The sequence below is a fragment of the Anastrepha obliqua genome, chromosome 1 (assembly GCF_027943255.1).
Source record: "Anastrepha obliqua isolate idAnaObli1 chromosome 1, idAnaObli1_1.0, whole genome shotgun sequence".
Classification (NCBI taxonomy): Eukaryota; Metazoa; Arthropoda; class Insecta; order Diptera; family Tephritidae; genus Anastrepha; species Anastrepha obliqua.
Genome location: NC_072892.1, coordinates 33,676,025 through 33,689,633, shown reverse-complemented (window position 1 = coordinate 33,689,633; position 13,609 = coordinate 33,676,025). Strand labels below are relative to the sequence as shown.

The 13,609-nt window shown below is 36.4% G+C and overlaps 1 protein-coding gene across 8 annotated transcripts in view; it reads right to left on the bottom strand.

Annotated features, from left to right (window-relative positions):
* The window catches only part of LOC129253028 (transcription factor E2f1), a 190,568-nt gene that overhangs the window by 48,568 nt on the left and 128,391 nt on the right, over nucleotides 1–13,609 (bottom strand). The window contains exon 1 of one of the 8 annotated variants that reach the window (XM_054891250.1): nucleotides 12,315–12,469. The exons of 5 other annotated variants lie outside the window; for them this stretch is intronic. The gene's annotated coding sequence lies outside the window, so the exon portion shown is untranslated. Of the gene's footprint in view, nucleotides 1–7,838; nucleotides 10,138–12,314; nucleotides 12,470–13,609 lie in introns of those variants that run through there. 2 more of the 8 variants (XM_054891252.1, XM_054891251.1) reach the window with 2 other exon arrangements.

Here is a 13,609-nt window from a genome sequence, read left to right as displayed (position 1 = left end):
TACACGCTTAAAAAAAGTAGGTAGCTTTGAGTGGCGCAACATGGACTTCAAAGCAGCAACAAATAGTGGTGGCAGCCACCAACAACAGTTGAGTAAGCCGCCAGCAACAGTCAGCGCTCAGGTCGGCTGCCACATTTTTATCTAAATGGAACATATTAAACAAATAAGCAAATGAATTGAGTAAAAACACATTTGCAGCAACAAAATCAACGTATTTGTGTCATTTGCGAATTACACTAATAACAAAAACATTTGAAGACAAGCAGCAGCAGAAAGTAACAAAATTGGAATGTGAAAAAATTTGAGCGAGTAATGAAGCGACGAAGCAGTCAACTACCTACGACGAGTACCTACTCACAGAAACTTATTTTGGTTACGGTTTTGATTTTTGGCGTTTTACCTTTTACCTTTTGTATTTTTTTTTCGCTTTTTTCTTTTTGGTGTGCATGCGATTTTGTTGTTGCTGTTATTTGCAGCGGTATTTATTCAAGTTGTTTATTATGCTCTGGTTGCTGAGTGCCACTTTAAGGTAGGCAGTATATATATACATACATATATATTATATATATAATATATATATATGTGTGTGTGTTGCCAAAAATAGCAACGTAAAATACTTTTGTGCACAAGCGCGTACATATGTTTGTATGTATGCATGTAGCTATGAGTGTACTTGACTATTTTGTGTTTGCTGCCAATGCCATCATCATCATCATCATCACCGTCACACTCATCGTCACTTCACCGCACATCAAAATTAGTTAAATGCCAAGCACGCGGCGATCATCGTTTTTTGATTTGCTTCACAAATACATACATAAATGGAACACAACCAGCAGCAGCTGATACAATATTTTTTAATATCATTGTCAAATTGGCTGGTTTTTAATATATACTTAAGCACACACACACACTCACATACGTGCATATGTCTGAGATGCAATGTTTGCTGTGCGTGCAAAAGTGTACACAACTTCGCGAGTCATTGGCGGAAAAACGAAATAAACTCATTTACGCCTCAGGCACACACACACTTAGGTACCCGGATACACCCATACATTTTGCATTTGCAGGACTTTTACTTGTGTTGGCACATCTACAACTTCACGCTTGCATGCCAATTTACGATTTTGCAAAAATCTGCTGCCGAAAAGAAATCGATTGAGTATCGACAGCTCATCTACAACAACACACTTTGGGTGGATCGAACATCCTTTGAAGGCAGGCAGTGAACTTGAGCTGCTAATTAAATGAGGAAGGAAAAATCAATGCTGGCTTTCAGCTGATTTCATTTCGATTATTTATGTAAAGCAAGAACGCATATGTACATGTGTGTGTAGATATATATATATATATACAGTGTTTTTTTTATGACAGAACTCTCCATCAGTGTTAAAGCAGCAGTCATAGAGACAGTGGAGAGCATAATGATTGAGGCCATGATAATTTTTTTTAATATTTACAACTTTTATCGAGTTAATCTTTTTCATTTTTAATACTCTTCTTTTTTTGACTAAAAATCGCACACATAAAACTTTCAGATTTTATACAAAAGTTAGAAAAATTAAAAAAAAACTTTTTTTTATGAGCAAACTTTTTTTATTTTTTTTTAACTTTAAATTTTTTGCAAATTTTAAATTATTGAATTGAATTATTGACTATTAAATTATTGAATTATAAAGTTTTTATTAATTTTTTTTAATTTTTTAATTTAGAAAAATTATTTTATTTTTTTAATTTTTTAATTTAGAAAAAAAAATTTTAGTAGAATTTTTCTAAATTTTGAACTTTTTCATTTGAAATTTAAGAACATTTTCAGGTACGCAGGCTTATAAAATTTTAAGTGCATTCTGAATTTGAATTTTAAGCGAAGAAAAGCTTCTTCATTTCGCCAAGCGTTAGCGAGTGGCGAATAGATTAAGCAACTGGTAGCGCTGGAATAGAGCTGACAAAAATGACATTTCTTTGTAAAAATGTTGTAAAAAAGAAACAAAAACAAAAAAAAAAAATAAATAAAAAAATTAAGTGTTTTACCAGTTTTATGAGAAATAACCGTACTCGTTAGCAGCGAATCTTGCGCGATAGCTTCGTTGTTGCTTTCACATGCAATTTTTTCGTCAAGTTAGCGGATCCCAGGGATAGCGAGGAGAGAAGTGGCTAATCGAAGGCGCCTGAAGTGTTACTTAAATTTCTAAAGCACAAATAGGTTGGTGGTCACAACGGACCCATTTCGTGGTCTAAGTGGCATCGTTGTCTCTATGTGCGATGCGGCTGCCAAACCTAACCTAGGTTGGTGGAATTGAAAATTTTGTTGAAGTGGAAATTCATGGTGAGAAAATTCGAGAAGTTCTTAGGCGTTGCAGTTGGACTTACAAAAAAAAATGTATATCTATCATATATAAAAAAATAAAAATATATAAAAAAATAAAAAGAAAATATGTATAAAAAAAATAAAAATAAATAAAATGAAAAATATAAAAATAAAAAAAATTAAAAATAAGAAGTAAAAAAAATTCACATCGCTTCGCTACAGCGGCACTAATTGACGAGTGATTCGTTTTTTCGAGTTACTGAATAGGTTATGCACACTTTTGTTTTCACTTAATCCCAACGCCCAACAAAGTTTAACGAACTTATAGCTTTTTATGAAAATTCCAATCTACAGTTTTCAACATTAAAACCACAATATGCACATATTTAACATTCTCACTTTGACAATAAAAACAACAAAAAAAGTGAAAAAAATAAAAATAAAGTAAAAAAAATAAAAATAAAAAAAATATTTTTGCACAGCACTTTCAGATTACCACAAATTTAGCGGCAAATTAGCAATGTAAAGTATTTTAACAAAACTTGTTTCTGCACACATCTATCGACACATTTTACCTTCTAACTAATTATGCTTTTGTACTAAATTCGTGTGGCTCAATTTCGCGATAAAATTTATTTCTAGCAAACGAGTTTTACCTTTCTATTTAATTTGCGAAATAAAAATACACTATTTCAAGTAGCTGCATATGATAATGTGGGCTCACCCTTTGTTTTTTTTTTTTTGGTTTTTTCTTTTTTTTTTTTGTCCCTAATTATTTTGTGACTAATTTTTATATTGACACTTTGCTCGCTATTCGAATTCGCTTCATTTGGCTGCCACCTAAATATTGAATCTGGTTTTCGCAAAATTTGCTTCGCCTATAAATTTATGTGTATAGTATGTATGTTTGTATTTCTTTGGCGAATTATATTTATTTGCACTTCACTTGTTTGTTCATATTTTATTGCAGGCTTTAGCTGCCCTACTACATTTATTCGCTTTTTACGTTTGTTTGCGAAAGCGATTTTTCAGCTGTTTGCAAATCAGACATTTTATTTTTTATCGCTACTTTGTGTTTTCGAAGTTTAGATTAGAGTTGAGATGCATTGTAATTTATAGGTGGAATTAAAAGAAAGGGAAATGATGGATATTTTGAATTAAATTTCGTTCTAGGTAGTTTTGCGATCATTTTATAGATTAGCAGATTGATAAATAGGCGCACAAGCATGATACGTGTGGCCATACAAATAAGTAGCCTTGTTGTTGTTGTTAGTTCAGCGTAAATATTCCCCATACATATACACGAGGAGTGCTGCTGAAGTGACATCCCTTGGCCGAATATAAATCCGGCACCTTCCGGTAACATAAAACCGACTGTCGTGAGTTTCAAGCTGCATGCGCCCCTTAAGAATCTAAATTATAATAAAAATTGTGTACGCAATTTCATAACCCATTAAATTTTAGTATAACAAAATGCATGTTTGAATTCGCTCAAAACGTTTGTTGATTTTTGATAATTATTTCCTTTGAAGGCGTTGCGCATTTTCTCCATACTACAAATGCACTTTTTTTGTACGAAGAAAATGAGAAACATCGTCAGCGAAAAAAATTGTCAAAAATCAACGAAAATGTTGAGCAGCTTCAAACTTGCACTTTTTCATACTAGAATTTAAAGGGCTATAAAAGTGCGTACCACAATTTTTTTTCCAAAATAATTTTTTTTTTCCAAAATATTTTTGTTTTTTTTTTCTAAAATAAATTTTTTAATAAAAAATAAATTAATAAATATTCAGAACTTCCCAATTTGAAAACTTGTCAATAAATCTAAACCCTCACCAGTTCCAAATTTCCTTAACTAAATTGTTTCAGTCAAAGTTCTATAATTCCCTCTATCTTGCCTTGTGCACTCTCTTGTGGTGCCTTTAAAGTAATAATTTGGGGGGTGTATATTGTGGTGATTAATTTCGCACAGATTCTGCAGAATTTTGTACTCAAATGCTTTCAAAACTATCAGCAGTTTATAAGTTTGCACATTAAAGTTGGACATCTAACCAAAAGCCTCTCCACGGTCTCTAATAAATTTTCACCTCTAAGCTTGCATTATTAATAATTTTATCCAGCCTTTTGCCGTGAGTAATGCACAGTAACAATAGCAATAAAGTACGCAAAGTCAGGCCTGAGCTGTATTAAATTGGAGTAGAAGTTCTTTTTGTGACACATTCGCACCAAGTCAGTTCGGGTATTTTGCATTTTGCATTTGCCATCCATTCACTGAAGATGACGAAAATGCGCTTGTTTATACATAATTCCTATTGCAGATTTCATCCAGCAAGCCATCAAAAAACCATTTCCGGCTGATCTTTCTTGATGCAAGACGCTTTAAATGTTTGCCCTTAGTTGGTCTATAGAGAAGTAGCACCGAAGCGACGCCTAGGATTACAAGAGTTGCTATTTGTAATTCTGACCTAACAATGAGGAAAATGAGCATTAATGATTGAAAATGGTTTTATTACTTTTCCCAATATTTTTCATTCATGATTCATACACTTTCCCATTCGTTTGAACAATTTTCGAAGTACTTTGTCCAATCGCGTTTCCAAAGAAACAATTGCAGAAGAAAATTCATTGTACCAGCTTTTCAGTGTAGTATATTTTGCGGCGCAGCATATTTTAAGGCGTATTTTGGCGTATTTAGATTGGCAGTATTGGTTCGAACAGCTACTTCGCTATATAAATTGTTAATGGTTGATAGCATTTGAAATTATGGAAAATTAAAAGATATCACAGATTTCCACTTATTTAGCACGTAGCGGTTATATGTCGAATGAAAAGGCAATTAGCGAATGCCGTCCTAGTAATAAATCATTAAAGCGAAATATTGTTAATTTTCACACTCGTACAATTTACATCACACAACAATAGTACTTCTTTCGACTTCTAAAAACGACCCTTGGAACGCAATTTTTCCATTGATTTAATTATTTTGGATTATGTGTCGTGTAATTTGCTTATTGCATTTTTATTTTAATTAATAATTTTGCAGTGAAACACAAGAACTCTAAATCAATTGAGGAAAATTAACTTTTTTGGTTCAAACCGAGCTTCTTTACCGAAGTATTTAAAGTTTGTATTTTGATATTCCACTATATGTGAAGTTTTAAGCCGCCTCCCAATAGCGGCTGGTTCATATGAGAAGCTTTTCCAATGCAAAGAATGCGCGCTTTGTCTTGTCAATGTTTCAATTCTACCTCTATAAGTGTACTGAGTACTAAAATCACACCTATGTATACCTACATAAATTAGTATTTTATAAATCAGTTGATCTTTCACTTTTTTTGCAAAAAAATGTAGTCCGTTAACTCTGGCAACTTTTCACTTTTGGAATTATTTGTATTTCGCTGCAAGAGTAACAGACAGATGTTTGCTATTCACCGCGAATCGAACAGTTTCTTGTCTGTTAAGCGCGATATATACATACATATGTATGTATAAGATTGTACATTAGGGTGTCTTATCAGAAACGTGGGGGTTTTTCTGTCTTCTAATCTTCTAATTATTATACGTTAAGACTTCCGCCAAAATACATCGAAAAACTTATTAGGGTTAACGGGAGCTGAAACGATTTGAAAAAACTTCCTTTGTAAGTAAAACCAATTTATTTAAATATTTTTTCCAAAAACTAACCTCTGATAATAGAAGAATTTGAAAATACTTCCTTTATAAGCAAAATAAATTTTGCAAATTTTTTTTTTTTTAAACTAACCTAAAATATGCATATGCAAAATTAATTTGTCAGAAAATTTTTTTTTAAATATTTTTCTGAAAAACTAAATTCAGATAAAAGAAGAATTTGAAAATACCTTCCTTTATAAGTGAAACAAATAAAAAAAGTATTTTTTCTTCTTTTATATAAAATCAATTTCGAAAAAAAAAAATTTACCAAAAACTAACCTCAAATAGTGGAAGAATTTGAAAATACCTCCTTTATATGTGAAATTAATTTGAAAAATATATTTTTTTCAAAAGCTAACCTCAGATAAAAGAAATATTTGAAAATATAACAAAAATGAATTTAAAAAAATATTTTTTCCAAAAACTAAATTCATGGAAAGAAGAATGGAAGAATTTCAAGTTTAAAAGTTCTGCACGAAAAAGTTTAAAAATTTTATCGAAATTTATTTTAAGGGAAATTGGAATAATTCAGCCAATTTTGACCGATTTAAACTTCTATGGTATCACTGGAAAAGTTTTTCGACTCACGGGAGTGGTATTTTCTCACGCTTTTAATTACGTGGATTAATAGCCCAGCCCATTCGCGCCACAATTTATTTATTAAAAATATCACTATTTTCGTCTCAGTTGATAAATTCCTTTTTAAATTTTTATGCAGACGTATTACGCAAAATTTTTTTTTGATTTTTGTTTTTAAAAAAATGTTTTTAAAAAATCGATTTCACGAAGTATTTCCCAATCGGTTCAGCTCACGTAAATCGCAATATTTTAGTGAAATTCTTAAAATTCAATTATCCACTAACTTTTTGCATAAGTTTTTCACTAAAAAAAGTGAGTGGTTTTGAGTGATGGAAATCTTTATTTTCACCTTTACGCGCTCCATTGATGCTGTTTGTACACTGTGTGTATTTTCGCCATGAAAAAGGTCCACATTGACTTTCGAAGTCGGCTTAAAACTGTAGGTCCCTCCATTTGTGCAATAACATCAAGACGCACACCACAAATAGGAGGAGGAGCTCGGCCAAACACCTAACAGTAGTGTACGCGCCAATTATTTATTTATTTCAAATTTATACAGCAGCTGTGTAGTTCCCAAGTGCCAAATATGATTGACGTACGACACCATTTGCAAAAATTATAAATCTTCCGATAGGGTGATTCATTTTGCGCCTCCTTGTATCATATAATAAATTTCACAATTCCGATGGAAAAACAGTACCGATGAAAAGTGATACACCCTAATGCGATGTACATTCACTTGCCACCATGTGCACTCGCAATAGTATAGAGATAACCAAAATCGATCTATGTGAACGTAGTATAAATCCGATTGATTTTTGTAGAATTAGAAGTTTTATATTTTTAATGTTTGTAGAATTCGCTATAGAAACTTTCTCATTCACTCAAATACAAATATTTTTACAGAGCGCAGCACATTCAGTGTCCTTTTCTCTGCATTTACAATACCGCGATTTGCTCCGGTATTCAATTTTTTTAAAAATGCTGCATTTCACTTCACAAACACTTTGCACTTAAATAAAATGTATGGCCTTATAAAATTTGCTTTGCACTTCTTGTGTTTTCAACTTCACGGAGTGATGCGCACATATGACGTCAGCAGCGGAGGAAAAAATAATTCGAATTCGTCAAAGCCACGGCGAACCCATGCAACAATTTTGGCCATAAAGCAAAGAAAATTTGAAGCAAAAAAAAAACAACGAATATCATCATCATTTATCAGCAGTTACTTTTTGAATACGCTTTCTTTTAAGCGTCGCCAATACAAATTTCTTACCTTCTTTTCACGTTCTACGCGGCACTTTGTGCACTTCTGCTGCTGGTTGGTTAAACAGTTAGTTGACTGTTTGCTTCGATGGCGCTTTGCTTTAAATGTTACGACTGCTATGTGAGTACGAACATACGTAGGCATGTATATATGGGTGTGAGTGCGAATGTGTGCGTTGTATATCTCATGTAAAATTGATTTGCTGATTTGCTGCTTTGCAGGCTGCTGCTGCTGTTCCGTTGTACAACGCAGATAGTTGAACTGTATTGTTGGCGCTTTGGAAGCGGCTGCTGTGTTTGTTGGTTGCTGGAAGGTGAATTCCCCACCTTTCTCTTTTTTTTCAACCACGCTGGCAAAAAGTTACCACCAAATTGTGTTCATTTATAGCATATCACATGGATGAAGAAGAAGAGCAGTAGTAGGAGGAGGAGGAGTATGAGGAGCAGGAGGAGGGGAGGGGAGAATAAAGCCTTTTCTGTCGACTACTGCTAGTGATTCTATTACACGCTCGTCACACGCAAAACATTTATACACTTCAATTCTACTTTCATCATGTCGCGGAAGAATAGCAAGAGCACGGGCGTTGCCACACTTTTATTGGGTGGCGGCGCATTTCCTTAACATCAACATGAAATATTTCTCGTTTATTTTACGAACATAATCGACAACGATTGCGGCGTGGCGGCTGTTTCCGCCCTCAACGATGCAAATATACAACGAGCCACAAAAAGGCAACGGCGACGGCAACGAAACGAACGAGAAAGGCACACAAATACACAAAACGTAATTTGAAATGTATGTATGCATACAATTTATAAAACAAAAAAGAATAGAAATAATGACGCCGATGATGACGACGACAACGAACACAAAAATCAGTATCAGGGTATATCACAGTTGGATGTCAGGCGCTTTTAGGGCCAAGCGGGACAGGCGGAAGGTTGTTGGCAAAAGGTAGGGTGACGCCAGCGGCGCGGGTTGGGCGTGTGAGTTGGCGCGGTGAGGCGCGATGCGGCGCAGCAGCCTTCGAAGGGTCACTCAGTCCGCCGGGCAAAGAATTCCAATTGGCGCACTGCTTTACGTTTTTCTCTTATCACCCTTGACAATTTAACAATGGCGGCTACAATGTGTTGGCTAATCGTGTAACGTTTGCTGTGTTGCTGCTGCTGTTAGTTCACTGCGCGCTTTTATTTTTGCAATGGCTGGTGCTTCCGCCAATGCTGCTGCTGCTCCGTAACAAATATTTTGCACAAAATGTGAAAAAGAAAACTTATAAAACACACAGCAACGCGGAATTCGAATATTTTTTTGTTCGCGATGACAAGGCCGCAAAAGATATGTGCTGAATAATTATTTTATTTTTATGACTTTCTTATTTGCGCTTTGATTCTCATGTTGAATACGCTGTGCGCCTGCTGGTATGCCTGTGTGTGCGCTTATGTATGCATGAATATACACACACATGTACCACATGTATGTATGTATTGTATATAGACAGGTACCCCGTGTGTGGATTTGCTGTTATGAACTGCTGTTGGCTTTTTGGCTGTTGGCTGACAACTGAATACTGAATTCAACAGAGTGCGGCTGAGCTGTGGCGGCGAATGAATGGCTCTGGGGTGGCGAGAAAACCTCAATTGGTCTGTGTGTGTTGGACTTCGCTTCAGAGTTCCGGCGATTTCAGTGCAACTCAAAGTCGGTAGACGACGCGCAAAAGATAGCACAGCCGGTCGCGGCGACCTGCTCCAGCAACAGCAGTGTCACATTCTCTGTTAGCAAGGCGTGGGTGAGCAAAGCGACCAAAGCGGTTGGAACTCCTTTGCTGTTTTGCAGTCTTAAATTTCTGTGGTTATCTTCGATATTCCATCAATTGTTGCAATTTGTTTGTGCTGACTATTCAGAGCTTCTCCTTTACTCTGCTGGCTAGTTGCTTGCTCACTTTCTCTATTTCTTATTTTCTAGCTGATTTATTCTTTACTTTTCTTCCTTGCGTTGCTGCTTAAATTAATTTATATGTTTTGAGCGAATATATGCAACATTTCACGAACATTTCATGTATGTTAGTGCGCGTAACATTGATTGGGGGTCTCTTCTTTGAAGCACTATTCAAGAACACAAGACCGCCTGACCAGATAACAAAAGCAGTATATATGTAAATACATATAAGTGTGTATGTGTAAAAAATATATACATATACATGTATATCGAAAATGAATATAACCAACAACGCGTCTCTAAATACAAACAGCAATGACGACGGATGACTACTCCGAACACGGGCACGCGAACGACTCCGACCGACAAACAACACAACCTATAATCAAAGCGACATGCCAAGCACTGAAATAGTCAAGTCGTGCGAGCGAGTGCCGGAGCACCCCAAACATTCGTCGCTCTGCAGAGATTGCGCGTGGATAATCGCATGTTCTGTACATATACATGCATACATAGGTATGCACTTATGTACGAGTATGTTTCTCTATTGGACTGCCATATTTGCGCTCATTATCGCAGGTATGTGGATGAATGAATGACTAAAATGAGTAGCCTTTTAGGCAATGGGCACAACTATCATATTTTTCCTGGTTCTCAAACCCCGATAGGAATACCGCTCCGCTACTGATTGGCTCTACTCTCTCCTACGTGCGACTGTTGTTGCTTGCTTGCGTACAGTGCGCAGTCATGTGCGTGTGTGTGTGTGTGTGTTAAGTGCAGAAAGCGAAATTAAAATTGTATGCTCTTTATTTCAAATTGCTTCTCTCAATTTGCGGCCGCCGTATGTTTTATGAAACAGCTGAAAAGCGAACACTATGGAGGTCCGAATTACTGGCATGCGGGCTAACCAACATTCGTGGCAATTGACAATGGAGCACAGCGTTTAGAAATTTGGCAGACAGCTGTCAGTTTGAGTTGTACGATAATACTTGGTTATGCAGAAAGCGAAAATATTGGTGACAAAATGTGATGCCTATCTCTATATTATATAGATATGCGAGATAAGAGACCCTGATCGTGATATTTCGGGCGACACTAGTAACACACGAATTCGTAAAGCAAGTAAAGTTGAAAAATGATTATGCGCATATGCGCACTCAACTTACAGTTTTTACGTGTGTTTTACTGCCTACTAAGTGCTTTCCTTCCAAAAGTGGATCTGATTGACTACTGCAGCGCCTTGCTGGAGTAGCATAGGAAGGCACTCTCATGTAAAAATAAGGAATAAATAATTGGCGCGTACATTTCTGTAGGGTAATTTGGCCGAGCTCCTCCTCCCAGTTGTGGTGTGCGTCGTGATGTTTTTCCATAAATGGAGGGACCTACTAGTTTTAAGCCGACTCCGAACGACAAATGGATTTTTGCAATAAGTTTTTCCATGGCAGAAGTACACTCAGAGGTTCGCCATTGGCTGCCGAGGCGCGAACGCTATTAGATAAAACTGTTTCTATTATTTTGCGGTTTAATGAACTTAGAATCGAACCTACGCACCCCTTAATTGAACTGCACTCTCCGGTACTAATCCGAAACAGAGTTACGCTACACTTCCTTCAGCCACTACGGACGGCATTTTTAGGCGACAACTGTTGATTTATAAAAAAGGCAATACAGTGGGTCTAATTAGCTTGGTTAGAAATATTGTATTATCATCAAAGAGTCGCATAACTAAGGCAAGTGTACCTCCACGCAAGCTGTCTCTTGACTCCTGGCTGCTTCGGAAGATCTTTAATTTTTCATTGCTCGATCTCAACTCACGGAGCCTCCATGTTGACATACCCGCACAAATCACCATTTCAGATGGATTTTTTCATCGCTTTATTCGACCGTTTCAGCTAATCGTTTTATGTTGTTGAATTGAGCTTCAACCGCAGACCTTTAAATGTTTTTTCACCTCATAACTCAAGTTAAGTAACTTCAATTTCAATGCTATTAACTAGTTTTTATGGAATTTTTCGCTACACTCTAAATAAGCATTCCACTGACAAGCGCGCAAAATATTTTTTGCGATTTTTTGCATGCACAGTTTTCCACATCAACCCACTGTACGAACGCAGTAGTATTCATCAATATTTCGGTTAACTTTACCGCCCGCCATGTAACCACAGCAGCACTGGAGTGAGGGAGGCTAGCTGAAAACCGCTATATTTACTGATTTCAAGTTCTGAAAAACGTGTAGCGGACAAATTACGTGATATGCTACACGCTGTATAACTACATACTGGTACATACATACATATGTACGTGCGTACGTAAATTGTAACTGATGGTAGGCGTTTAAACTTTGAAGAAAATTAAGCTGTGCGCACTCCAGTGGCGCTGCAATTTGGATAACAATTGTATTATCGAGTAGACAACCACTTCTTATTGGCGGCCAAAATTTGTGATTTGCCCAAGCAAAGCAAAAAACGAGAAAACTAACAATCGGCGAATTAAAGCGTAAAAAGCTTGACTAAGAATGAAATTGCTAGAAATAGATGTGTAAAAATTTACCTGCAACGCACTTTTATGAGCGGCTAGCCGAAGACGTATACACCACCGGCTTTACTGCGCGTTGCGCCCGCTTCCCCGCCACCAACTTTTTCAAAAGGTACTTCTAGAATTTGAATGTATTTTAAAATAGTTAAGACCAGTGAACCCGGCCAGTGAGCCAGTAAATTTGGCACTAAACGTGCGCAGCGCTGCGAAAATTCGAGTGAGTCCCGAAAGAAGGCAAAACACTTGAAAACAGACTGAGGAGACTGAGACGAATGGAATAGAGAGCAACGAGGAACACAATTGCCGCTGAGTGATTTTCGTAGCCGATGGTGGCTACTGAAATCGAGCGAACTGATTATTGTTTTGACTTTTATCTTTTCTGTCAACATCTTAAAACGTACTTACATTTACATATGTGTTTTGACAATAAGTGGGCGGGCGAAGTGTAGATGTGCATATACATATGTACATACATATACTCGTACACGGACGTGCATGCAATAGCAGCAAAAGTGCGCATGAAGTTTGAAAGGTATTTAAGAAATAATTCGAAAATTAAAAACATATAAAATATTTCATGGGCAAATTGATAGATATTGTTTTCTGATATTCAATTAGCGGCATTAGCAATAGATGCCATAGTAGAACGAAATAAATATGTATTGAGAATCATGGAAAAGCGGTTGAAAGAAAAAACCTAATCAAAGTGGTTACAGAATAACAACAAATTGAAAGCAAGGGTATGGGAGCCCACATACACAACTGGAGCAACAAAAAAGAGCTAGGCATGAGAGGGAGCGTCCAAGAACAAGTAGCAGCGCATGGAGAGTAGCGGAAAAGAATTCCGAATTCCATATGCCAATGACAAATTTCTACAAAATCTCTCGTAAAGCAAAGAGCACAGTCAGCGTGTACTCCCTGAAACGTTTCAATCGTGTGGCCATGCCATGTGTTTACAAATTTTGTGCGCAACGAAGAGCGCTAACAAAACGCCAAGAGCGCAACAATTAAACTCGTTTGCTGAGAGGCAATAAGCTTCTCCTTTTTTTCTTTTGTGGATGCTAGACAACCGGAGATTGGGCTGCCGCATATTCCTATGCATGAGCGTGTGGCAGTGTGTGTGTGCGAAGTGTGTATGCGTGCAGCCGGTTACTAATACAAGCGCACGCCTTGAAAAACACACACATCCTAGGCAACAAAAATAAAAACACGAAGCGAAACGGAAGTGACGTCGTTGGTAGGTTTGGTATTTAGCGTTTGTTGTTGTTTTTGTTGCTATTGCCGCTTTTTCATTCATTTTTTTTCTCGTC